This window comes from Acomys minous, assembly GCF_964271855.1.
Source record: "Acomys minous genome assembly, chromosome: 15".
NCBI lineage: Eukaryota > Metazoa > Chordata > Mammalia > Rodentia > Muridae > Acomys > Acomys minous.
This window is the reverse complement of record NC_140497.1, coordinates 3,097,813-3,124,652: the sequence shown is the minus strand read 5'-3', so window position 1 is coordinate 3,124,652 and position 26,840 is coordinate 3,097,813. Positions and strand designations below refer to the sequence as shown.

The window sequence follows — 26,840 nt, the reverse complement described above, 5'->3', positions numbered from 1 at the left end:
AAACATCTTAGGAGTATGCCTTAGGAGCCTGCCTCTGGCCTTAAAGGGCAAATAAGAAAGTTTGCAGTTGGTTGCCAGTCTATGTTAAATGTGGATATATTTTTGAAAGAGTGTTCCTTGGCTACACTGGTGGCTTTCTTGGTTCTGAGGCAAGAACTACAGAGAGTGATAGTACCGAGCTTAACAAAGAAAGAGAGAGAGAGGAGAAATAAATGAATAGATAGATAGGTAGATGTAGATAGACAGACAGACAGACAGACAGACAGATAGATCTGAGATTTGTTCCAGACTCTGTACCACCCAGCCTTTCAGCTGGGCACCTAGGTGCCTCCTCCGAGCCCCGCCCTGTGCTAACTTTCCTTCTGGTAAACAGGGCCCTGAAAGACCAGGGTTACCTTCCTACCAATTCCAAAAACAGAAACAGTACCAGTAAAACAATGGCTGTGTTCATCACACCTTCAGTTACATGATGCTGGCATGGTGTGTGAGGAAAAGATGAGGAGAACCCATCTTCCAGGGGCGCATAGTTTGGGGCCCAGGATGTTTATTATAGTTATTACACAGTGACTATGTAGTGACTTTGTACAGACTGTCTCCTGATGGAAGAGAAGCCCTCACAACCACCTCCAAAGAGGAAAGTAGGCAGAACTCTGGAAGACACACACACACACACACACACACACACACACACACACACACACACACACTTTGTTTTATCCGTGTCTTGCGCCATACTTCAGGGACAGAGTCTCTCTGCAGGACTTGCTGAAGGAGTGGGAGACATGACAAGTTAGTGTACGGCCCAGTACACAGGCTCATAAATGCTCCAGCCCTGATCCTTATCGCAGGGAGTGACCGCTCTTCCCTGAAGGGGCTTCTGCTGGAGCAACAGGCAGAAACATGCTTTGGCCTTGAACCGCATACCTCCTCAAGGACCCAGAGGGAGCAGATAAGTCACTTGACTTTTTGCTGCCATGTTTCACAGGCTCATTCTAGCTCCAAGAACAGATTCTAGAATAAATAAATAAATAAATGTTCGAAATATGGCTATAGAACTGCTTAAATAACACCACCAGCAATTCGGATTTGGTGATGATGGTGGTGATGGAACCCCAGTGGCACGCGCTCAGGCCTCCTAAGCACCCTTTGCTCATTTTTTCATGAGTTCTTTGGGGACTGCATTCTGCCCAGACTCACTCTCGGATCCACCACCCCTCCCCCTCCCAACTGCATGTCTTTCTTGTAGAAAGAGTCAAATGGTTTATACTCACTTATATCTGGACACTAGTCCAAGGGGCATGTCCCATGAAAATCTTCACTTAGCAGGAAAGTGGGATGGAGGGGAGGACATCCTGTTGGGACTCTAGGAGAGAGAAGCATGGGAGAATGGGGGAAATAGAAGGATCCAGAGGGTCCTAGAAACCTACAAGAAGAACATTATGATGGGCAGATCTGGGCCCAGGGGTCTTGCTCAAACTATGACACCAGCCAAGGAATATACGTGCAGTAAACATCGAACCTCTACCCAGATCTAGCCAATGGTCAGGACATTCTCCACAGCTGAGTGGAGAGTGGGGACTGACTTTCACATGAACTCTGGTGCCCCATATTTGACCATGTACCCTGGATGGGGAGGCCTGGTGGCACTCAGAGGAAGGATAGCAGGCTACCAAGAAGAGACTTGATACCCTATGAGCATATACAGGGGGAGGAGGCCCCCCTCAGCCACAGTCATAGGGGAGGGGAGTAGGGGAAAAGTGGGAGGAAGGGAGGAATGCGAGGATACAAGGGATAGGATAACTATTGAGGTGTAAAATGAATGAATTAATAAAAAAAAAAACAAAAACCTACTGAGCCACTAATCCCAGCACTTGGGAGGCAGATGCAGGTGGATCGCTGCGGGGCAGATCTCTGTGAGTTTGAGGCCAGTTTGGTCTACAAAGCAGGTCCAGGACAGCCACGGCTACACAGAGAAACCCTGTGTCGAACCGCCCCCCCAAAAAAAAGAAGAAAAGAAAACAAATAACCTATTGAGCTCAACTTGTAGTCCAGGTACACCTGTGTGTAGGGCCATCTGTTGGAGTGTGGTTGGTTCCCTACCCCAAAAGTCATCAATTGTCAACAGTGCCTCAGCTAAAAGGGGCAGGGCACATGAGTCCTTTCACCCTCCGTGCTAGCGTGTTGACTGGCTTCATCCTGTGCAGGTCTTATGTAGGCAACCTCAGCTGCTCCAAGTCCATGCGTGTAAAGGTCCTGCCCTGTCCAGTCGGCACCAGTTAGCTGCAGTCCTCCCTGGCTCTCTGTCATCTTTCCACCCCATCTTCCCTGATGGTTGAGCCTGGTGGCGGGTGTAATTTAGATGCTCCATTTGTGGCATCTATTCTCCGTACTCTGACCAGTTGTGACTCCTGACTTCTTGAAGCAGAGAGCCAACACTGTCCTCAAAAAGTTATCCGGTAACCCTGCCCACCAGGGCATGCTGGGATATTTCTAGATTTCAGATGTGGATGTCCAGTGCTGGCATTGGAACATAGCTGCTTCTGAACTCTGCCCCCATAACATGGTAGAAAGATGCTCTCCGTGTCCCTGGTTCTGTGATGTTTATCCTTTCTCCAGCAGTTACTTTGAAAACTTTCAAATAAAACACAAAGGCAAAAAATCTAGATCCCAGCTCACCGTGTCAACAACCAATGTTCTAAGCATGAATGCATAGTCTGTGTCCTAGCACACTTATGTAAGGCGTGTGTGAGCATGCTTAAACATTTTACATGCAAACCTTGGCTCTTCCCTCACTCTGTCATCTCCGAACAGGGGATGGCCATGGGGCCTCTCACACCTGGCAGACACCCAAAAGCACTTCATCATCTGACCCACTATGGAGCTTATGAAACTCGTCTTTGTAGTAAAAAAAAAAAAAAAATTGTTTTCAGTAAAAACCTGATGTGAGGTTGTGTTTTGTAGAAAGGACAGTGAGGCTACACCTGAGGTACCTCAACAATAAGCCGGCCTAAGCGAGACCTGAGCAACAACACCACCAGACATGGTATCATGGAAGGGGGTGGTCACTGGGCCCTACCCCTCGATAAGGAATTCCAGGCGACCAAGCTCTGCGGCAAGAGGGAGAATCCACTTTCCCAGGGATGGAATCCTAATGTGTTGTTTTGTACCAAATGGTTGGTCCTGAAATATTTACAAGCAACACTAAACAGATTCAGCGCATTCTCTTTGTGGGGGGCTCTTTCCTCGTGAACCCACATCTGGAGGCTAACAGCCTCCTAGGCCTAGAGGCACACACGTGCTCATATGGCTCTGCCCTATCTCTCTCTCTCTCTGCCACACACTGCGGGAAGCTTAGAGGAAGTCTTGGGGAACCCACAAGACAGAGCTGCAGTGTGAGCAGGAATCATGCCATGCAGCGTGTAGGGATATTTCCTGAAGGAAGGAATATGCGTCTAAAGGAAATGTTTTGTTGTTTGGTTTTCGGAGACAGTGCCTCACACTGAATGAAGCTCAGGTTGACTTTGAACTTACTGCACAGCTCAGGCTGGCCTTGGACTTGGGCAACCCCTCCTGCCTGAGCCTCCTGAGTACTGGGATTATAGGTATAAGCCATCAAGCCTGACCAAAAGTTTTCTTTATTAGAGAAAGTTAAATTTTAGGAAAATAAATGACTGTTTGAGAATTATAACTATCTACAAAAGCAGTTCTATGAGAGAGAGAGAGCGCCTGGGTGTGGCACAGAACTTTTCCCCCCCAGCAACCATAGAAGGCTATTGGCATAAAAACCACCCATAAGAGCTTGGAGATTTTTCTCCCGTGAGAATAGTTTCCTTTTTAATAAGGCTCAATCTCTTCAATTAAAGGATTTAAGAGCTAACATAATTTTACTTAGCAGCTAGGAGGAGGAACTGGGTTAAAGATACACATGTTTGTACATTCTGTCACAGTCTTTCCAACCCATTGAGATCTGAGGCTGAACTTGAGTTTTACTCTCCTTCCACATTGCTATGCGTGCACCCACCCACTTTGTTGGGGGCGCTGGGGCAAAGCTGGGCTAGTCTTAACCGACTTTGTTTACTCACCTCTGTGCTTCCCTGCCCTCCTGGGCCTGGCGTATGCACTCAGACTTGGAATGGCCTGAGAAGAGAGATCAACACACAAACAAGACCTCAACAGGCAGCCCAGCAGGCAGGCGAGGATCTGCTCTAGGAAGCCTGGCACGTTCCTCCTTCTTCCTCCCAGCCTCTGGAAGCTTCTGGGGCCTACACACCTGGGGACTTCTACTCCTCCTCACCTCCCGCACCCCTCATCACCCCACCCCACTTTGCCTTGGTGTGGAGCACACGCCCTGAGTTTCCTGGTTGATATCTCAGGCCCTCCATCTCCGATTGTAACTGTCTAATTGGATGAATGCTGGCAAATGTGACTCGGGAAACTCGTGGCTTACTGGAGTTCAACACCCTGTTTTTCTTGTTTGTTGTTGTTGTTTTCTTTTTTGCTTTTTGTTTTTTTCTTTCCAATGCTACTGCAGCTCATAGCAGGCCAATACAGAAATATGCCTTTTGGCAGGTAAAATGCCTCTAACATTTGAGCTCTGCCACATCTGTCAGGCCAGCTTTGGTCATGGCTCCCAAGGACAGGAAGTAGAAGCGAAATTTCTTGTCTTATTTTTTTCCACACCATGAACATTTTTCTCTGTCTCTCTGTCTCTCTGCCTCTCTCTCTGCCTCTCTCTCTCTCTCTCTCTCTCTCTCTCTCTCTCTCTTTTCTTCTTCTTTCTTCCTCTTTCCCTTACAGGGAAATTGAGGAAGTGAGTACAGCTTTGATTATTTCGGCCCACACAGGCCATCAACAGCGCATGATAAAGGAGGACAGACAGCAGTGTGTCTGTTTGCTCTCAGATTCTCTTCTTTTCTTCCCTGCCAGTTTCTACCAGTGGGGAGATAGCTTACAAGGCTGGCTCTCTGTCGAGTCAGCTGCAGGAGGCTTCCACAGCATGCTGTGCAAACACATTAGGGGAAGATCCTGTTGTGAGGAAGAGCAGCCTTGGCTGGCCGGCATGGCTCCCCCAGCCTTGGGCATCTGGAGGTATGCAGCCCCCTGAGGGGCCCCCTGAGGGGCTGTACATCCCCACACCCCTCTCAGGCATCTCTCACTGAGCAGTCTGCAAGTGAGAATCCAGTGCCTCTGACACGGGAAAGACTTCCTTAAAGAATGCAATGCTGTCTTGGGCCAGCTGTAATGGCACACACCCAAGATGATTGTGTGTGTGTGTGTGTGTGTGTGTGTGTGTGTGTGTGTGTGTGTGTGTGTTTGCATGTGTGCACACTGTGGTGCATGCATGCGCATGTAGTCATGTATCTTTAGATGTGTCTGTACATGTGTCTGAAAACCTCAGGTCTCACACGTCTTCTTATTGTTTTTCTTTTTCTTTCTTTTTTTTTTTTTTTTTTTTTTTTTGAGACAGGGTCTCTCAGTAAACTTGGAGCTCACCAATTGGCTGGGCACCTAGTAAACTCCAGGCATGTCTAGCCCATGCCCCCAACCCAGTACTGGAAGTATGGGTCCGGGCCACCACATGTGGCTCTTACACAGGCCCTGAGCGTCCAACCCCAGGGCCCCAAGGTGAGTTCCTAGTCGACATGATTCAGGGAGATACTCTGGCCGGCACTTACCAGCGACAGTGGCTCTGTGTGTGTGTGTGTGTGTGTGTGTGTGTGTGTGTGTGTGTGTGTGTGGCCTTGGCTGTCCTGGACTCTTTGTAGACCAGGCTGGCCTGGAACTCACATCAATCCACCTGCCTCTGCCTCCCGAGAGCTGGGATTAAAGGCGTGTGCCACCACGCCCGGCTTGCAACAGTGTCTTGAGAAAGCCATTTTACCTGTTGGATCTTTGCTTCTTCATTGAGGAAAATAGGCCTATTGACACCCGCCTTGAAGAGCTATTGAGAGGTCAGAATAAACAGCGTGTGCAGCCTGAAAGGCAGTAAGTCCGTCATGAGGACCTTGGCCCTGAGGCTCACCCGCGGGCCAGGCTTTCCGGGGGACCTTACTCTTGACCACCAGCTACCGCCAATCCCGCAGCTGCATTTCTCTAGTGGACACGTTGACATTAATGACGACACTGTAATTTGCACACAGAATCTTCTTGTAGATCTAAGTGACAAGGAGAGAATTCCCACTTTTCTTTCCCAGGGCAGAAGGGGCAAGTGTTCCTTTACTCCTGACTGCTGCTGCCGCTGCTGCCAATAGACTTTTCACACTAACATGCCTCTGACTCACACCCAAGCTAAGGTCTGGTTTTTCCTGGTTTGTACAATAAACCAATAGATACAGTAGCTATGACAGCATAAAAACACACACCTGTGTGTGCATGCACCTCGAGGAGGAATACAGCGGTTATGTCAGCAGTTGCAAGAGAGCATGATTTTCGCAAGGTGCATAAGGGCAAAGGGCAGGGCCCGAGCTGTCCACCACCTGCCTCCTCCTTCCGGTCAAGCATATGTCAACCTATCTGTTTCCGGTTACAGCCGCAGTAGCATTGTCCCAACAAGTGAGTAGAGAAGTGGGCACCTTCACAGAATAGTCCGTGTGTATGCAAATTCCCCTGGCTCCAAAGCATGGGCTGGATTGTGAACCCCAAATCCAGATGGCCAAGTCCACACCCTGAGTGCTCCCAGAGTGTGGTTATTCACGGAGGCTTTACAGCGAAGCTGAGGTGAAATGAAGCTTCCAGAGCAGACCCTAAGGCGGTATGAACAAGTTGGGACACAGGAGGGGACACAGGAAGTGGGAATTGGTGGCTCCTGCCACACTGTAGGGAGGAGCATCCAATCTTTGGCTTCTCTGGACCATATTAGATGGAAACTTGTCTTGGGCCACACATCGAGGCCGAGGCAGGAGGACTGAGGCCTTTCTGGGACTGTGCAGTGAGTTCCAAGCCAGCCTGACTTGCAGAGGAAGACGTTGTCTGGAACAAAAACAAAAAACAAAAACAAAAATGAAACGCACAGAAGCAGGTCTTCTATAAGGCGGGGAGCGACTCCCATCGACCCCTAAGGAACCAGGTCCACCCAAAGACACTTTGATTCTGTGCCTTTGCCCTCCAGAACTGCGCCCTGTGGGAGGGCGACCCCTGCTGTTAAGCCACTGTGACCCATCAGCCCTTGCAAGCTCCTGGCCGCAGTCGTCCATCCTGCTCCTGGTTACACAAAACTCCGAGTAGTTTTCTTGGTACAAATAGAAAATTGTGCTTCCACAGAAAATTGGGCGCTAGCAGAGGGAAGACAGAGATCTTCATCGAGGGCCAGGCAGGTCAAGCTTTGTGGGCCAGCAGTCAGCAGGGATCACTCCACCTCGGTGGTGAAGAGGTAGCTGGGAAAGGCCACGTGTAGATGGCTTGGAGCAGGCTCCCACACTCTCCTGGCTTGTTGGTAGGCCCCAGGCCCATAACCTCTTCCAGGTTAGATGATTCATGTCCACTGTGGTGATTTTTCCCCCTGAGAACTCTAAAGCTTGTAACGCACATAGAGCAATGTCTGAAGAAGCTGAGTGTTCACATTTCCACTTCCGTGTACCCAGTATGGAAACATGCCTGGCCTCCGTTGTCTTTTCTCCTTTGTTACTTACTTATTTTGCGACAGTGTCTCGAAAAGAAGCCCGGCCTGACCTCGGACTCACAGAAATCCTTCCCCTTCCTGAGCGCTGGGATTGCAGGCCTGCACCTGGCTGGTATCTTCCTTTAAACTGACTGTTGCATTCAACTAGCTCCATCACGGAAGACTTAAGCAGGGCTGGAGGTAGAGCTCAGGGAGAGAGTCCTTTCCTATGAGGGCACACCAGGCCCTAGGCTCGAGCTCCTGCACCAAAAATTAAAGTTAAGCAAACTCTGTAGCATGTGCTTATTTCCTCCGTCACCGGGCAGTCGCCCTCGGCTCTGTTTGGGGAAATTATCCTTTAGCACCATGCAAAAGAAAGGCACCGTGGGCAGAATAAAACAGTAAAAACACAAGAAGCCCATGTGTGAGGCAGGGGACAGTCTGCTCTCCAGTGGGGCAGGTAGACAGGATCTCTACTCTGTCTCCTGGATGATCAGAAAGCTTAGACAGCTAGTGTGTGGCTCAGAGGCGAAACAGCTTTTTTTTTTTTTGAGACAGGGTCTCTCTTGTAGTCCTGGCTGCCTTGGACTCTTTGTAGACCAGGTTGGCCTCAAACTCACAGAGATCCATCTGCCTCTGCCTCCCAAGTGCTGGGATTAAAGGCGTGTGCCATCACACCCGGCCTGAAACAGCTTTTGATTTGATTTCTGACCTATCTTTGCTACACAGCCTTGGGCTTTCTCCCAAAGTGTGGAGCCTAAATATCTCCTGTACAAAGTGGGATTGGTGATGGTTTCGGCAGGAAATCAACAGTGAGCGCTGTTACTGAGCCACCTCGTGGAGCACTGGTTGATTATAGAGAAAGGTTACTCATGTGAAGGCGAGAACAAAAGCAGAGATCTGGTGAGGGTGAGTGACACAGCCGAGACAAGCTATTGTGTGGTATCAGCAATTTGGTTTTAGAGGAAACTAAACAGGCAGTGGTACGGCAACCAGGAGTGGAGCTCCCACCTTCCGGCGCCCTTGAACATTTTCTGTCAGTGACTCATGACTCCAAGCTGTATGACACCTAGGCAAGGAAAGCACACAGGTAGTCATAAACCTATTTGCAGAGAGGGTTGGGGCACCTGCTGGGTCCAGCATAGCCAGAGAAGTTTCCGGACCCACAGAAAGGTACCAAGGTCATATTGCAAGATGAGGCTGAGAGGGGGCTTGACTGGACGGCATCTGTCCCCCTTGGATCCCTGGGTCCTAACATATGCATTTGCTAACTTGTAGTACATTTCTTAGAAGAAACTGCTACAGAATTTTATTTTTTATGGTTCTGTTCAAACTATGTTTCATTCAACATACCCCTGGTGTCTTTACCATTAACAGCATACAGTGGATACATGTATCAACAGCGTACAATGTGTATAAGTATGGAACTGTCTAAATGTTGTGTTGCCTCATAAAGATGTACAATTTTGATGCTTTTATCTATCAGTCAAAATACATTTATATAAAATACAATTCACATGAAGATGCCTGTACATGCCAAACCAATGTCCTTCAAATGTCACAAATGTTTATTGATCTGTATGTATCTGGTCATGAAAGATACAAAGATAGGGAGGTGGTTGAGGAAGGGCCTGCATCTACCAGCCTGTGCCTCCTATGGAGGTTAGTGTAAGTCACTGCAGGCCAGATACCTGTGGACCCACCCCTGTGGGGGATGAGGAGGCCTGCTGCCTTCTTCCTTCCTGTGGGCGGTGGCGGAGAGGCCTTCACTTCTCTTTGTCTGTGCTTTAGTCTGGCCAGGAAGACAACCCTGAACCTGGAGGGAGCCTGGCTGCTTCATTGTGCTCAGAAGCCAGGAGATAAGATTTATTCCAGATAAGACTAAGGGGCCAGTTCCTCATTCTCAGGTGCGGTCAGTTAACTCAAGCCCAAAGCCATGCAGCCCTGCCCAGGCGGGGGTGGGGAGGCGTTTGCAAAATTCTTAGGATTACAGCCCAGCTATGTGTTATGATTACAACCCAATTATGTATTACATAGCATGCATGCGTGTTCACGCGCGCACGCGCGCGCGCGCGCGCGCGCGCACACACACACACACGCACACACGCGCACACACGCACACCTTCAAGGAACATGGCTATCTGAGTGGCATAATACAATACTTTGTGTCATTTTCATTTCACTGTGTGTGTGTACATGTGTGTTTTAAGTAACTCATTGCAATTAGTTCATAATGATCTCCGTTTTTCAGCAGCTTGAACTCCACAGTCTGAGGAGGCAGAAGAGCTGTAGGGTTCTCAACCGAAGCGGTATTGTCAGATGTCACATGGCAGCAGAAAGCATATTGTTACCTCCATTTGGTGACATGTTTTAAGCTGGCATAGGACTGCTGAAATTACAGGTGTGTGCTGCCAGGCCTCTCTCCTAGTGAGATCGGAACACACGGGCCAGCGAGGTGGTTCAGAGGGAAGAGGCGTTTGCCTCCAAGCCTCAGGACCTGAATTTGCTTCCTAGAACTCACATGGACTTTCGTAAGCTACGCTCTGACTTACACACACACACACACACACACACACACACACACACACACGTGCTTCGGCACTCACACATCCCTCCAAACACACAAACAAATGAGTAAATGTAATGATTCTTCACTCACAGCACATTCCAGTTTCTGACCCAGTTGCCCCAGTGTCCTTATCTGTAAAGTAACCATATTCCAGCCTCGTGGCGTTGTCGCAGAGGTTAGGTGTGTTAAAGTCCACGACTGACTGTCCGTGGCTGGCTTCTGTGCCTGCCACTGTTGTAGCACTTCCACGCAGTTAGTGAGTAGGCAAATGTATACCTTTAAAATATGATTATTTAAGGTTAAAAGCCATACTTGAAGATGGATGCTTCCTCTCACCTGCCGTTTCATGGCAGGATGAAAAATTATTATTAAAATATGTAAGGGTAAGCTATTGGACCTTATGGAGTTCATCTTAATTGTCACCAAGACACAGGTGACAATTTATTACCTGTATAATCTGCCAATGTGAATGATATTGGCAGCAACCTAGGACAACCTGGGCAGCAGCCATAGTGATATCGCACTTATAAGGGTGTCTCAGTTGGGGGACCCAACTTGTCCTTTAAGTCCCCCAACATAGCAATCTGGACAAAAGCCCCTATGGCCAGCAACAGGAAAAATGGTGACTCACCTTGTCCTGAGAATAGCTTACTGTGAGCCCTACCCTGAGTGGGAATCTTAGGACAAACTTTTGCCTTTGCAGTAGGAAGTTGTCTTTTGCAAACTTCTCACTCAAGAGCCAACCACACAGTTGGTTTTTTTTTGTTTGTTTGTTTGTTTGTTTATTTTTGTTTTTGCTTGTTTTTTGTTTTTTCTGAGACAGGGTTTCTCTATGGAGCCTTGGCTGGCCTGGACTTGCTTTGTGGACCAGGCAGGCCTCGGAGTCAGAGATCCCACCTGCCTCTGCCTCCCAAGTTCTGGGATTACAGGTGTATGTCACTTCACCCGGCTCAGTTGAAATATAAAAACTGCATAAAATATAATTAATGTTATAGGGGAGCCACATTAGGTGGGCTGCACTTATGTCTACAACTGGCAGGTGTAGGCCCAGCCTGTAGGTGGGGTGAGCCTGGAAAGCAGAGGAGGAGCCACAGGAGTCTATTTCACCTGGGACCAGTGTGCAGGCAAAGGAAATGAGGCTTTTCCTCCCCTGTCACAACACACCAGTGACCTGGCATCTGATAGCTTTGTGATGCATACTCAGGCCTGTGAACGCAGAGCCAGAGCCGGAAGCACAAGCAGACCCCAAGGCTCCCTCTTCATCTTCACCCCTCCCCCGGCTTCTCACCCCCTGCCCTTGTGAATAGAAGCAAGGCTGTTTCCAGCTGCCTCACATGAGCCCATGTTGAATCCAGCTGAGTCAGGAAGGGTGTGATCCTGTCAAGTCGAGATACTGGGAAGTGAAGACACGGTGGGTTTGGTCAAACCAGGTGGCTCCTGGAGAAGAGCCTGGGGGTGTTCATGGTTACCCCAGGAAGCTGAGTCAGAGCTGGGATGAAAGTCCAGGGTGAGAGAGTGGGGCAGGCCCGGAGCCCACACAGTGCACAAGATAAGCAGAGGTGAGGGCGCCTGGAGTCCGCCTACCCCACCTGTTCCTACCAGCTCCTGGGGCAAGGATGACTCAGAGCTTGGCAGGGCTGCCTGCCTGGTGAACCCAAGCTGCCCCAGGAACTCCTGCACCCCACCCTTAGCCCCAAGACCCGAAGCCTCTGCTTAGCAGGCAACCCTCCTTCAGGAAGTCCAAGCACTTGCTACTTCTATGAAAAGTGTGTCATGGTAAGGCAGCCAAGAAAACTCAATGAATTTGGCAGTCAAGGACTTTCTCAGCAGTTTGGGTAAGTTTTGGGCCCCTCCCTCCTAAAGATAATATTTTAAAAATCCATAAAATAAAGCACATAGCACATCGCAAAGCTAACTATGTCGAAACTGTTCTCAAAAGAAGCCAAATATCCTGAAATGTGCTTATCAAATATTATATTTGTGATAATGTAAGACACTTGCCTCTTTCCTCACACCGAGTAACCAGATAGTGTTCAGTGTGGTGGTGGTGAGTGCAATGGCCTGGCTTGTGCTGGTAGACATGGAACCCAGGGCCCTGTGAGTGGTCAACACGTGGTATGCTGCAGAACCACAGCCCCCATCCTACAGGGACATTTCAAAGTTTTTCCCAAAATCTCAATCTGTTGTGACCAAGTGGCATCTGTGTTACAAATAAATGAAATGCTTCTCATAAGGTACCAGGCAATAGCACAGTGCTCGTGCATTTGGGGGTGGGGCTCATTATGAGGAAACACTTGTCGATGCCACTGATGTACCAATTAAGGCCAAGTAGTCAGTTTTTTAAAGTTGCTATCTGGGATGAGGAGGAGTGTTAAAGTGTAGACCACATGCTTTGGCCACTGTGGTACCCTTGCCCCGTCCTCCTTTCCTTCTTGAGGAGAGCTAAGCTCCTTTTCCTTCTCCCTACTCTGCCCCAACTATACCTTCAGCACACGAGGCCATTCTCCAAGGCTGTGGCCCATTGTGGACTTCAAGCTGCACACCTGAAAGTTTTTACCATTTCACTTACTATGGCTAGGTGCACAGGCCTGACTAAACAAAACCTTAGAGGTTGTGACTTGCATCTAAGTTTTTTGCCTGGCTAGGCCTGGAGCTGCTGGTCTGTCATCTCAGCTACGTGCAGGAGGCAGTAGGAGGACCCTTGGGTTACAACAGCAAGTTTAAGACCAGCCTGGGTAATTAAGCCAAAACCTGTCACATAACAGAAAGTAGAGGACTGGGGACAGTTCAGTGTGAGGCCCGATGTTCAACTCTCAGGACACACGGACACACACACACGGACACACACACGGACACACGGACACACACACATACACACACACACAATCACACACACACACACACACACACACACACACACACACACACGGATAGATAATCAACTGCTAATGTCAATGGAACCTTAGTCAATAAATATAGCCACACTGTTAAAATGTTTATAGACAGAACAGGAGAACACAGGCACCAAGGGCCTTAGTAGATGGAAAGATAGGCCAGGAGGTTTCCTTTTTCAACCTCAGATGACTGAGGGGCTGCTTTGGTGGGTGTTTGGGCTTGACACACAATAAAGTCAGACACAGGTGACTCTGCAGTCATCCTTGGCACACCAAAAGGAAAAGAAAGCTGTCCTCTGAGAATATTTTCTCTGGAAATAGGATCAGGGTATTGTGAAGGTGATGTGGTAACTACTTCTCTTATTCTTCACCTCCACAGACTCAAAACAGCAGGTGTTTGTCTCTGAGTGCCTTCAAAGTAGTTCAGGTTAAAAATGGCTGGGTCTCCGGGCGTGGTGGAGTATGACTTTAATCCCAGCACACGGAGGCAGAGGCAGGCAGATGATCTCTGTGGGTATAAGGCCAGCCTGGTCTACAAAGTGAGTCTAGGACACCCAAGGCTACACAAAGAGACCCTGTCTTGAAAAACAAAACAAAATGGCAGGGTGAACACAGTGGGCATAAACCACGTCAGTCTCCTATGGTCACTGCTTTTCTGTCTGAGGTCTTTGAGGGGTAACCCATCTAAAACCCAGGAGTCATGAAAGATTCTGCCATTAAAAAACAAAACAAAAAAACAAAAACAAAAAAACTACCCTTTTTTTGGTAGTTAGAATTTTTTTCTCTAATGTAGCCCTTGCTGGCATGAAACTAACTTTGTAGACCAGGCTGCCCTCAAGCTCACAGAGATGTTTCTGCCTCTGCCTCCAAATTGTTGGGATTAAAGGTTTGGATCACCATGCCAGCCTTAGGTAGGATTTTTATCTGGATAGGACAAGCCATCTAGCAATAAGGACATGTGGCTTAAATTTACCCTTGAAGACAGAAATTACGCTCCCTCCCCTCCCCAAACACCCAGCAGCACATCCCTTTTGAGGCCTTCTGTGTCTCTTAAAACCCCACTGTGAATCAATGGGGGAGCCTGCCTGCACCTTACAAAGAGACAGGCTCTTTGATTTTATTGTTTTCAGTTTTCCAGTCTAGAATCAAAATAAGATTCACACACAGCATGACAAACAGAGGCCACACAGAGCAGACCCAGTTATTTATCCACTTTTAAGCCATCCCCTCCCTCTGCTGTGGCCTTATGTGTCAGCAGGTACTTGCAGAAGTGGTAAGAGCTCTTCAGGAGCTCTGTCTAGATGCCTCCTCTGGGCCAGGCTCCCACGCTGCTTTGTGGATCAGCGGTTGATTTCTCCCATGTCCTGGCTGTGACAGTCTTTGGGTGGTGCCCAGCGTTCAGCTCCTTCTCATGGGTGGATCTCTGGGAAGAGCTGGCATCATTCAAGCACCAACAAGGATGAATCCTGGAGTTTGGATTAGAGTCCCAGAGGCACCTGCGAATGTTGCCTGAACACCTGTGGAAAAAGCTTTTTTCTCTGGATCGAATCTGGAAGTTTCTTCTTCTTCATCGTGACACATGAATGCTGCCCAAAGTGTTTCCTCACAGGCTTTAGCTGGAAAATGCAGAGTTGTGGCATATATGTTATGGTAATTTTTTTAAAGTTAAAAAAAATTTTAATGAGTATATATTAATTATAAACAGCAGGGTTCATTATTCATTATTATGAAATTTTCATATATATCTGAATATATAAATATATATATAAAATATTCACTCCCACTCTTATTTTTTTCTTTTCTTTAAAAAAACTTTAGGGCCAGATGTGGTAGCCCACACTTTTAATCCCAGCACCCAGGAGGTAGAGACAGGTAGATCTCTGCGAGTTCAAAGCCAGCCTGATCTACAAAGCAAGTCCATAACAGCCAGGGCTATATAGAGAAACCCTGTCTCAACCCCTGCCTCCAATTTTTAAAAATGTAGTGTGAATATATTGTGTGCATATGTGTATATGTATATATGTGTATGTGCATGCATATGTATGTATATATGTGTATGTTTGTATATGGGTGTATATGTGTATGTGTGTGTGTGTACATGTGTGTATGTATGTGTGTGTGTGTGTGTATGTGTGTGCTGGCACATGCTAGTGGAGGTCAGAAAACAACTTTGGCAAGCTCTGTCCTAGTCTACCTTTTGAGGCAGGGTCTCTTTTTTGCTGTTACTTCCAGCCAATTGTCCTGTCTTCACCTCTGCTCCAGCTTTTTATATAAGTTTTGGCATCAAACTCAGGTAGTTCAAGGCAAGTACTGTTATGTGCTGAGCCACCTCCTGCCTCGTTGCCCTTTCTTGCCACCTTCTACCTAGTGTGTCCTGTAATCAGTTTAGCGAGGCTTTCTTACAGGAGCGTGGATGAAGCTACTTTCAGAAGCATTGTCTCCTTACTGGTGGCTGCACCACTAAAGAAAATGCCTTTCCCTCTCCACAGAACCCATGGAGGGTGGGGCCATTCCACAGATGTTAGAATAATGTTTATGAACAATTTGGCCAATTTCTTTTAGGCCAAAAAAATGCAGCCCATTTGGGGTTCCAATCTATAATGGTTTGCACATGGTGACCTGAATCTAGACAGAAAACAACGCTCCCGGCACAGTGTCTAGGGTGCAGACGTCACTCTCAGGAAAGTCAGGTCTGAACTTCTCTTCTCAGAGGTCCCTGCCGCATTCCACCTGTCCCCTGAGGCAGAGGTTTGGAAAAGGCTGGCATAGCTGAGCTCTCACCTAACCTGTCTCCCAGTTCCCTGATCTGATTTCGGTTTTGTCCCTTGCCTGTGTTAACTGCTGTCTCTGGCTTTGACACCCCATCTGAGGCAGCCGATGGCAGCTCTTGTGCAAACTAGCAAGGCTGGGTAAATTGGCAGATCAATGTGCTAATTGAAAGGCACCCCTGTCGCCTACTGCCCTCCTCTGCCTCTTCAGAGTTGAAGCATAGTGTTTCTAAAAATGTTATCAGCCAAGGCTATGGTCCAGAGTGGAGAATGAGTACAGGACTGCCTATCTTCAAATTGACAAGAGAGGCCTGGCATTTGCTTTGAGGCCAGCAGACTGACATGTGCCCACGGCTACTGAAACCTTGGCATTTTCCCCTTACCGTCCACTAGGCTAGCTCCCCTTCAAGGAAAACGCAGTGGGGCCCCTCACCCACTGCATCAAACCATCAAGCGAGGACTCTGGGTAGATCATTCAGGCGAGCGTTAAAAGAAGTTCCCTGCGCAGCCCTAGTTGGCTTGCACTCATGTTGGCCTTCTAAAAGAACAGTTCTCAAAGGCCCTTAAGGGAAGGGTTTGAGGTGACCTCCCCCGCAGAGAGGAGATGGCAGTAAGACAAAGGGCAGGTCAGAAGGGTGGCCAGGGATAATGCGATGTCACTCACACGGCTCAGGAGTTGTCAGGCCCCGACACGCTGCAGGGGAGACAGCCACAGCTCCTAACAATCCCATGTCCGAGGATAATGAAACGATGAGTCTATTTCACACAATAGGCCTGTCAAGAGAAAATAGTGGAAAGCCGCTCTTACTGGTCTTCAAAGTATCCATTTCCAGGTGCTAAGTGGTAATTAAAGTCAGCGAGTCATAGTAACATTCAGTAAAATGAGATTGTGTCAGAGAAGGCAGAGACCATGGATTAGCCTCACTCCCAGGAGTGGAGTGCTCCAGCCAAGAGGATATTACCGTGCTGGGGGGCTCGCATACTCTCCCAAGGGAAATTCATTTTACATTCAATCAAAATTCTTCCCCAGAGAAGGGTCTGTTCATTAATCCTTAATTTGCCAAAAATAGTGCTTAGCTGTAAAGAGGCTTCCTTGTGAGCCTTTGCCCTCAGCACTTCATGGGGGTGTTTGTCTGTCGGGTGAAGAGGCAGTTTTGCCTCTGAACTAAAGGAGCTGACTTGCAGCATAGCACACCACCACCCTTTTGCTGTGGTTGCCGGGATGCCCAGAAAACTTTGATACAGCGTTGAAATGACCATGGCTTAATCTTTTCTGTTACCAAAGTTAGCATACAAAGTAATGGGTTTCAGTGTGACATCTTCACACCTGTCAATCATGTTGCCTCGCTCACACCCTCCCTGTCTTTCCTCTGCCTTCACCTTCCCTCGTGCACATCCTTTCTTCACTCCTAAATCATGCTTAGATGCTCCTCAGATAGATGTTGAATTTTGAATTTGCATATGAGGGCACACACTCGGTACTTTGTAGTTGCATCTGTGCCCTCCTGTTTACCTCCCTCTCTTTCGACTTATTCCCTTCCTTTATATATAAAATACAACCCTTCACACCTTTTTCCTATCCCCCCCCCTCTCTCTCCTCTGTTTTAATCACATTACACATCTGTGCATTTGTCCCAGTGACTTGATTCAGATGGACTTACACAAACTAAGCCAGTACGTGAAGTAAGTGGTAAAGCCGGCAGAAGCTGCACCTCAGCAACTGTGGCTGCCGCAGTCCCTACTAGGTGGCCACTCTGAGAACCTCTAGAGGGAGGGAAGGTCATGGGGCCGGTGGACAGTGCTACAGCTGCCTGCCGGAGCGTGTTTGTTTTATGAAAGAGCCAAAGAAGGGTGAGCGATGAAAGCCAGAGAGGCGGGCAAGGAGCCGAGGCTGCCTTCTAAGAGAGGTGACCTATGCATCAAGCTGGGTGACAGGGGGAGGCATAAACAGAGATTAAAGTAGGAGTGCAGTAGCGAGGAATGCTCAAGAGTGGAGAGAGGGCCCAGCTGCTGGGTTAGGGACACTCGGCAGTTGGTGATACAGTGTCACAACTGTAAGCATCCGCTGGGATTTCTTTAGTGTGAGCTATTGCCTATCTGCTGGGTGTGAGAGGGCGTTCGGTTCTTAGGGGAGGCAAAGGTGGGCAGGGAGCATTTGTTAAATAACTTCATCATAGCCTGTCTGAGGGGTCAGTGCAGGCCTGGAGCGGCCACGTGGTTCTCCATGGGTGGACAGAGCCGGTCTCCATTAATTAACTCTGGCCTTCAGGTGCCGGAAGAAAGGAGTGCTGGGGGTCACGAGAAAGGGAACATTCTAAGGAACTGTGCTTTTGTGAACTCCATGAAACAAAGCAAAGCGAAGCAAAACAAAACCAACGGAAAAGCAAACACACACACACACACACACACACACACACGCACCAGAACTATCACAGGTAAGTCTGTGCTCTGTGTACTTACAGCCCTATGGGCTACAAGTTTGTAATCTCTGCAGTAAAAGGCACAGTTAACACAGCCCAAATTCTAGGCTGGTCTTGGCCACCGGCTGGCTGCTTGGCCTTGAAAGGGAGTAAGTGGTCAGCCAGGACCCTTCTCTCTTACTTCCTCTTTTTCTCTTTTTTGGCACCAGGCCTGTGGTTTTAGCTGAACCAGGAAGCGCTTTTCCACAGCTGGTGTACAGTTTGCCTGAGGGCTTTCTGAACTGGAGAGTCAGGCACTGTGCCTTTCGAGTGACCCTTTCATAACACAATACCATGACTTCATATAAGGGGAGCTTAGCACGTAGTTAGTGCTTGAGACATATGAGTGAATTGTCATCAAGCCCTTGTCCGCTGTCCATCCTCATGGTCCTGTGTGCTGCCTTCTCTCAGCCCTTGTCCGCTGTCCATCCTCACGGTCCTGTGTGCTGCCTTCTCTCAAGCCCTTGTCCACTGTCCATCCTCATGGTCCTGTATGCTGCCTTCTCTCAAGCCCTTGTCTGCTGTCCATCCTCATGGTCCTGTGTGCTGCCTTCTCTCAGCCCTTGTCCGCCGTCCATCCTCACGGTCCTGTGTGCTGCCTTCTCTCAAGCCCTTGTCCACTGTCCATCCTCATGGTCCTGTGTGCTGCCTTCTCTCAAGCCCTTGTCCGCCGTCCATCCTCACGGTCCTGTGTGCTGCCTTCTCTCAAGCCCTTGTCCGCCGTCCATCCTCATGGTCCTGTGTGCTGCCTTCTCTCAGCCCTTGTCCGCCGTCCATCCTCATGGTCCTGTGTGCTGCCTTCTCTCAAGCCCTTGTCCGCCGTCCATCCTCATGGTCCTGTGTGCTGCCTTCTCTCAGCCCTTGTCCGCTGTCCATCCTCATGGTCCTGTGTGCTGCCTTCTCTCAGCCCTTGTCCGCCGTCCATCCTCATGGTCCTGTGTGCTGCCTTCTCTCAAGCCCTTGTCTGCTGTCCATCCTCATGGTCCTGTATGCTGCCTTCTCTCAGCCCTTGTCCTCTGTCCATCCTCATGGTCCTGTGTGCTGCCTTCTCTCAAGCCCTTTCCGCCGTCCATCCTCATGGTCCTGTGTGCTGCCTTCTCTCAGCCCTTGTCCGCCGTCCATCCTCATGGTCCTGTGTGCTGCCTTCTCTCAAGCCCTTGTCTGCTGTCCATCCTCATGGTCCTGTGTGCTGCCTTCTCTCAGCCCTTGTCTGCCGTCCATCCTCATGGTCCTGTGTGCTGCCTTCTCTCAGCCCTTGTCCGCCGTCCATCCTCATGGTCCTGTGTGCTGCCTTCTCTCAGCCCTTGTCCGCCGTCCATCCTCATGGTCCTGTGTGCTGCCTTCTCTCAGCCCTTGTCCGCCGTCCATCCTCATGGTCCTGTGTGCTGCCTTCTCTCAGCCCTTGTCCGCCGTCCATCCTCATGGTCCTGTGTGCTGCCTTCTCTCAGCCCTTGTCCGCCGTCCATCCTCATGGTCCTGTGTGCTGCCTTCTCTCAAGTCCTTGTCCGCTGTCCATCCTCATGGTCCTGTATGCTGCCTTCTCTCAAGTCCTTGTCCGCTGTCCATCCTCATGGTCCTGTATGCTGCCTTCTCTCAGCCCTTGTCCTCTGTCCATCCTCATGGTCCTGTGTGCTGCCTTCTCTCAAGCCCTTGTCCACTGTCCATCCTCATGGTCCTGTGTGCTGCCTTCTCTCACTCTAGACTACCAAGACACCTAATTGTGAACAAACGTCATTTCCCCACAGTCCCAATTCCTCACGCTCTAACAAGCGCTTCTTTTAAATAACTCCAAGCCATATAGCCTTTCCATCTTTAAAAGATACTTTACTGTTTTTATTTTTTTTATTTTTATTTTTTAGTGTTTATAATTTTTTCTTTTTTTTTCTTTTTTTCTCCTTTATTAATTTATTCTTGTTACATCTCAATGGTTATCCCATCCCTTGTATCCTCCCATTCTTCCCTCCCTCCCATTTTCCCCTTATTCCCCTCCCCTATGACTGTTCCTGAGGGGGATTACCTCCCCCTCTATATGCTCACAGCGTATCAAGTCTCTTCTTGGTAACCTGCTGTCCTTCCTCTGATTGCCACCAGGTCTCCCCGTCCAGGGGACATGGTCAAAGGTGAGGCACCAGAGTATGTGAGAAAGTAATATCCCACTCTCCACTCTACTGTGGAGAGTGTTCTGTCCATTGGCTAGATCTGGGTAGGGGTTTAAGGTTTACCACCTGTATTGTCCTTGACTGGTGCCTTAGTTTGAGCGGGACCCCTGTGCCCAAATCTGCCTATCATAATGTTCTACTTGTAGGCTTCTAGGACCCTCTGGATCCTTCTACTTTGCCTTTCTCCCATGATTCTCTCATCTAAGTCCCACTAGAATGTCCTCTCCTCTGTCGCAGTTTCCTGGTAAGTGAAGGCTTTCGTGGGACATGCACTTTACTGTTTTTAAAAGCATTTCCAGCTGTTTATTTTGTCAAATATAATACCAAAACAACTTGCCAAAAATACCTTCACTATTACTATTCGTTTTATTTTATAAAGGGAGAACAACTTAAAACTAAACATTAAGAGTGAGGATGGCACATTATTGAGGAGAGAACAGCCTTTCTCAAAAAGCATACAACTAAAACCACAGCTGAGGTCACAGACGCAAGAGTGCCTGAGCTGGACCACATCATAACCGCTCAGTGTCCAAACTTAATTCCCAGTGAGTTAAAGTTGAAGGTAAGAGCAGCTCAGAAGTCCCTTGAGCATCTTAAGCCTTCTTTGTTAACAAGGTTTAAATTACATTTATTTATGTGTGTAAGGGCATGCGTGCCTAAGCTCGGTCATGCCCTGGTGTGGGGATCACAGGACAACTTATGGCTGACCCTTGGTTATGCCGTGGTATGCCTATGGGGATCACAGGACAACTTATGGTCTACCCTTTCCTTGGTTATGCCGTGGTATGTACACGGGGATCACAGGACAACTTATGGCTGACCCTTTCCTTGGTTATGCCGTGGTGTGCCTATGGGGATCACAGGACAACTATGGCTGACCCTTTCCTTCTACTAAATGGGCCCTAGGGACTGAACTCAGGCCATCAGCCTTGGCTTTGTACCTTTCCCTACCGAGCCACCTCACCAAACCTTTAATCCTTTTCCAAGCAATAGTAAACCAATGCTAATTATAAAATCCCGTCCTGTTTTTAATTACAGAAAGGAAAACAACAACCACAAACAGACATGACCAGGTCTAATGTTATGTTCAGAGATGTGAGAACAAATACGCGCCTCTCTTGAAACCACAGGTTCTAATTCTAGACTTCTAAGAAGGACGGTTTTGCAGACACCCGGACCATTTTCTTGTCTTTCACTTGAATTGGAACACTGGGTTTCTCCTGCTTCATTCTGCAGCAACATGTAGTATGTGTATGTGTGTGACATGGTTGTCGATACATGCAGTATATGTATAATGTGGCTGGAGATACATGTAATATGTATATGTGTGTAGCATAGCTAGAGACACATGTAACATGAGTGTATGTGTGTGACATGGTTGGAGATACATGTAGCCAGCTCCTACAATGTGCAATTGTTGTTTTTAAGCAAAAATGAATCACAGAGTTTCTTGATTTTTAGTTATAAAAAAGCTAATCCCTCAACCGGTGCCAGCACAGCCTTGGAAGCGTGGTCTCTGAGCACACACAGCGGTTTCTCACTCAGCCTCACCGTGGCTGCCGCCGTCCTCTGGCCTCTGCGTTCTGAAGCTGTGTATGAGTTAGGATAAGCAAGACCGTGCTGCTGTAACAAACGGCCACACCTTCCAATGTGTGCCATAGCATTCTCTATAAAATAACTCAAAGTTTGACTCCAGCTTTATGTCATCCTAGGGTTGGCTGCATCTCTGCTCCCTGATCGCCACCACGCTGAGATTTGCTGGCAGTGTCCTCTTCCAGAAAAGTTGCCAGGCCACGCTAAGCCGCCGACGTGGAGAGCCACACCCTGGCTTGTGGAACTTCTTTTTTCAAAGTGACACGCCACATTCTTATTTCCTTGGTAAAAGCACATAGGAGCCAAGAGAGGTACATAGCATTTCCCCTGTGGTTATCATGACATGAAAACTACCTCAGAGGGGGTTGTCCGAGTGCTGGCCAGCGGGAGTGCCTTCAGCCTCAAGTACAATGCGTGTTGTGTGAGGTTTGCTCTTATCTGGGCCCGTCATTCATAAAATCATTAGTCTAAATTGCCAGGCAACCAAACAGCTTAGCCAACTGAATGGCCAATTTTGCTTTTGTTAGAAATCTTAAAAAAAAAAAAAAAAAAAAAAAAAAAAGAGCCCTGTTGTGTTTTGCAGAAATTATAGATTGGCTAGGCTAAATAATTTTAGGGAGCTCAGTGGCCATTGTTGTGTGCCAGACATGCAGTTTCAGGCATCAATCCCAGACACCCTCACAGCCATGCAAGGGCCATGTAAGCAGGGGCTTTCATGGCAGCACCGTGAATGGACCGGAAATGTGACATATTGACACCACACAGCTAAAATGAGGGTGCAATGACCAGGAGGATGGGGCGAGGTGCGCATCTATACAACGAAGCAGAATGTGTCCACAATAACTAGGGTCAGGTGGCTGTGAAGCAACCCCTACAGATGTAAAAAATGTGCTATTGGACCTCAAACGGGAGATGCAGAATTATATGGTATGGTACAGCTTGGTGCCACAAACACTTTAGAGGGACTAATCTGTAGCTGTGGGTGGGACGTGATCAGTAAACACATGATCAGAGTTCTCAGAGGGCTACTCCTGACCATGTGACGTGGGACTGGAGACAGAAGAAGAGGACATTCAGCCAGGCGTGGTGGCGCACGCCTTTAATCCCAGCACTCGGGAGGCAGAGGCAGGCAGATCAATGTGAGTTCGAGGCCAGCCTGGTCTAAAAAGGGAGTCTAGGACAGCCAAGGCTACACAGAGAAACCCTGTCTCGAAAAAACAAACAAACAAACAAACAACAACAACAACAACAAATAAGAGGACATTCCACTCTATCAGAAAGATTTTATTATTATTATTGGTTTTTTAATTACAAAAAAAAAGAGGTCAGGAGAGATGATGGCTCAGTGGGTAAAATTTCTTAGTATACTCCCCTGAGAGCCTAAATTCTGTCACAAAGACACGTGTAGAAAGCTGGACGTGGCCCGCATCAATAATCCCAACACTCCGATCCCAACACGTCCAATCCCAATGTGACATGGGAAGTGGAGACAGGAGAACACAGCATGTCCTGGGCTGCTACCCTGGAGTACATGGTCCAACAGCAGAAACAAGAGCGGCTCAGCAAGGTGAGAGCTGGCTTGCAAGAGTTACCTTCTGACCTCCGGCCTCTGCGTGCATGCTACAGCTACAGCATTTCCATGCCTGAACACACACACACACACACACACACACACACACACACACACACACTCACACACATACACACTTTGAAAGGATGACAAGAATATTTATATTTACTTTGAGCAGTCAATTTGCAAGTGTGTATTTGGTTATTTTCTGGACGTTTTCGACAGAGAAAGCAACACCCGCTATCTGGGGGCACCCCACAGGTTTTATAGCGGGAAGGCTTCTTGTGTGTTTCTCTTTTGTTGTGCATTTTTTTCCCAAAGCGGGCAGCCATGCTTCTCTTCACAATCCCAGCTGCTCACCTACGTGTCATCAGTGCACTAGCTCACGCTTGTTACACGGAGCTGATCACCCTGTCCACTGCCTGGGACTTCCACCTCCACCCCTGCTCAGGACTGGCACACCCTCATGGCTATGTTGTATCCTCAGCTGGTGCCTCCACTGTGCCATTCTCAAATTGCGGGCATTTAGCCACAAATCCAAGCACGTCTATACTTGGGGCCAGAAGCTGATAGACACTGAGAGCTGTCAGACATCTCTATCCATGGGCCAAGTGAAGGTGTGCTGCCATTCCTTGTTCACACATTCACCTTCCACAGTTCCCACCATCCCCCCATCTTCTCAATCCTGCCAGGTTCAGAACGACTCTGAAACATGGTTAAAAAAAAAAAAAGCAGCCTTTGACCAACAACGCCTCCTCCTCAGCCAAGTGGTGTTGGAGGTAAGGAGGAGACCAGATACCACCCGTGGCTTAAAAAAAAAAAACACTTCCCACTTCTCTGGAGGTTTGTTGCTAGTGTCCATCTGTCTTTGATCAATATCAGAGTTCTTGCTTTGAGACCTACTGGATGTGCCACATGACAAGCTTTCTTTGTCCCCTCACATGGCTCTTAGCAGACTGTCACCCTTCTGGCATTCTATGGTCAGGCTACAGGTAGTACAAAGGAGGGGGGTTAATATGAAATTAACTCTGTGGGCAACAGAGTTACGGGTATGCTCTGGGGACTCATTCGGAGTAATTCCCCCCTGGCTTCCCTTTTCCTGTTCCCCAGTAAGCTGCGTTAGCAGCATCCACTTGGCGCTGCTGTGTCTTGGACAACCTCTGTGCACTGGTGACACCCAGAAGAACAGCTGGAGTCGTAAACGAAAGCATGGGGTTCTGCTTTGAAAAAAGTCACTTGAAAGAGGTCGCACACAGGAAGCAACACTGCTACACAAATCTGTGGGGGCACCTGCAAACGGGGTGGTTTACTTTCCATGTTAGAAAAGTCCAGAAAATAAGCCAGTGTCGTACCCGGGGTTTCTGAATTCTGGAATTCTCCACAGCCATACGTTTTCATGCACGCCTCTTGGGGATTCTGCCACTCACTGCATGGCACCACAGATGGGGCTCAAAGTGACGACTTGAGAAAAATGCCCAGAACTTTAAAGTCTGATTGAGGTTCCCCAGAGCACCTTCATCTCACAACCCCTCAGATAGCTCTGATTCCCCAAAGCCCCCAGACCTCGCTTTTAGCAGCTTCTTAGCCTAGCAAGAAGCCAAGAAAAACAAGCCAAACTTGGCTCTAAGTTTTCTTCTGGCTCTGGTCAGTCTCACAGAAGAGTGGATTACTCCCATCCCTTACTCCCACCTTCAGACGGGCTCTTGATAATTGTATTTCCTAAAATACAGTGTGCACTCTGGCTACCCTCCCCTCCTGACTACTCATGCTGCTGACCCTGGCTGCCTCCTCGGCCTTGCTCCTGTGGTAATCTCGGTGATTTAATTACAGCTCACACGTATGCCCACAGCATGAGTATTTCTCAAGGTCCTCGTGGATCAGAGGCTAAGGCTTGTGGTGGTGAGGATATCAAGCCAGTCCCAATAGCTTCTCGCTCTGAGAGACGCCACTTGCCCCAGAAGGTCCCCTCAGACCTGTAGGGTACACATGGGCATCACTCCTCTTCTTTCTTTTTCTCCTTCAGCCTCCCATAGTTATTTTCCATTTCCTTATTTTTCCCTTCAAAAATAAAAGTTGTCAAACATTTTCTATCTCCTGTGGTTAGTATCCTTTCTCCCTTGTCACGTCCCTAGCATTTCCTAATAATGCTGTACACTCTTGAAGTATCCTGGCTCTGCCATTCTCTCTCTCTCTCTCTCTCTCTCTCTCTCTCTCTCTCTCTCTCTCTCTCTGCTCGCCTTCCACTCAAAGCCCCAGTGCTGTATATGTGTGGTTGTGCACCTCCCACCATTGCTCAGATAGCAGGCTTCATCCCCAGCAGTCCCAGAGCATGCACGCTGAAGCCGGGCCAGCATTCCTCACACACAATAATTCAAGCATGGCATAATAACAGGCCAGCCCGAGGGCCGCTGGCCATGGAGCCCTAACTACCTCATGAGAGATAATTATCGTGTGCTCAGTCTTTCATCTTCTCGTATCTTCTGAAAATCCTGCTAAGTTTGGTCTGTAACTTTTTAAAGGCACAGAGGCTGTTTCTTCTCAGGTCCTCTGGTAAGGTTTGTGGTCGGCTTGTTTGGAACAGGCACTTTTGTGATTACTGAGGGCTCATTTGCTTGACACACCGCTGCCCTCAGGTCTGCTGTCAGTGTTCTCTGGCAGGATTGGAAGCATGTTCACTTTTGGTAAGAAACAGCCTGTTTGGGGACTTGAACTGTGGTGTCCTCCTGTAGGACATACTAAGTCCCTGCTCCTGGTGTGACTTGGTCTGGAAACACAGTCTCTCAGAGGTCAATGGCATCAACACGGGGTGATTAATGTGAGTCCCAGTATAATAAATATGATTGGAGTCCCTTTTTCGAAGGATGAAATACCAGGCGAGGATGAAGACACGGGGAAGAAAGCCACGTGACCACAGAAGCCCAGACTGGAGCAATGCATCTACAAGGGACGATGGTGTTAGAGGCTTTGAGAAGACACTGTCACCTACTCATTTCATCAATATGAAAGAATTGCTGAAGTCAAGAGGTGAGTCAGGTAAGTTTTAATTAATTAATTACTTCATTCATTCAACAAACCCTCGCTAGGTGATAAGCTACTAGGATGTTTCAGTCTCTTCTAGGAAAGTAGGTGTCTGCAGCCTAGAAACAGTGAGGGAAAAATACAAGAAGGCTGCACATGCCTGGTGAACAGAAGGGAAAATCCTTCCATGTAGAAAATGACAAGATACACGCA

At 48.3% G+C, this 26,840-nt stretch overlaps 1 long non-coding RNA gene across 1 annotated transcript; it reads left to right on the top strand.

Annotated features, from left to right (window-relative positions):
• The first annotated feature begins 11,785 nt into the window (after positions 1–11,785).
• Positions 11,786–26,636, top strand: LOC311584360. Its single transcript, XR_014774832.1, has 3 exons — positions 11,786–12,001; positions 22,159–22,350; positions 26,470–26,636. It is a non-coding gene; the product is annotated as an uncharacterized lncRNA (long non-coding RNA).
• The last annotated feature ends 204 nt before the right edge of the window (positions 26,637–26,840 follow it).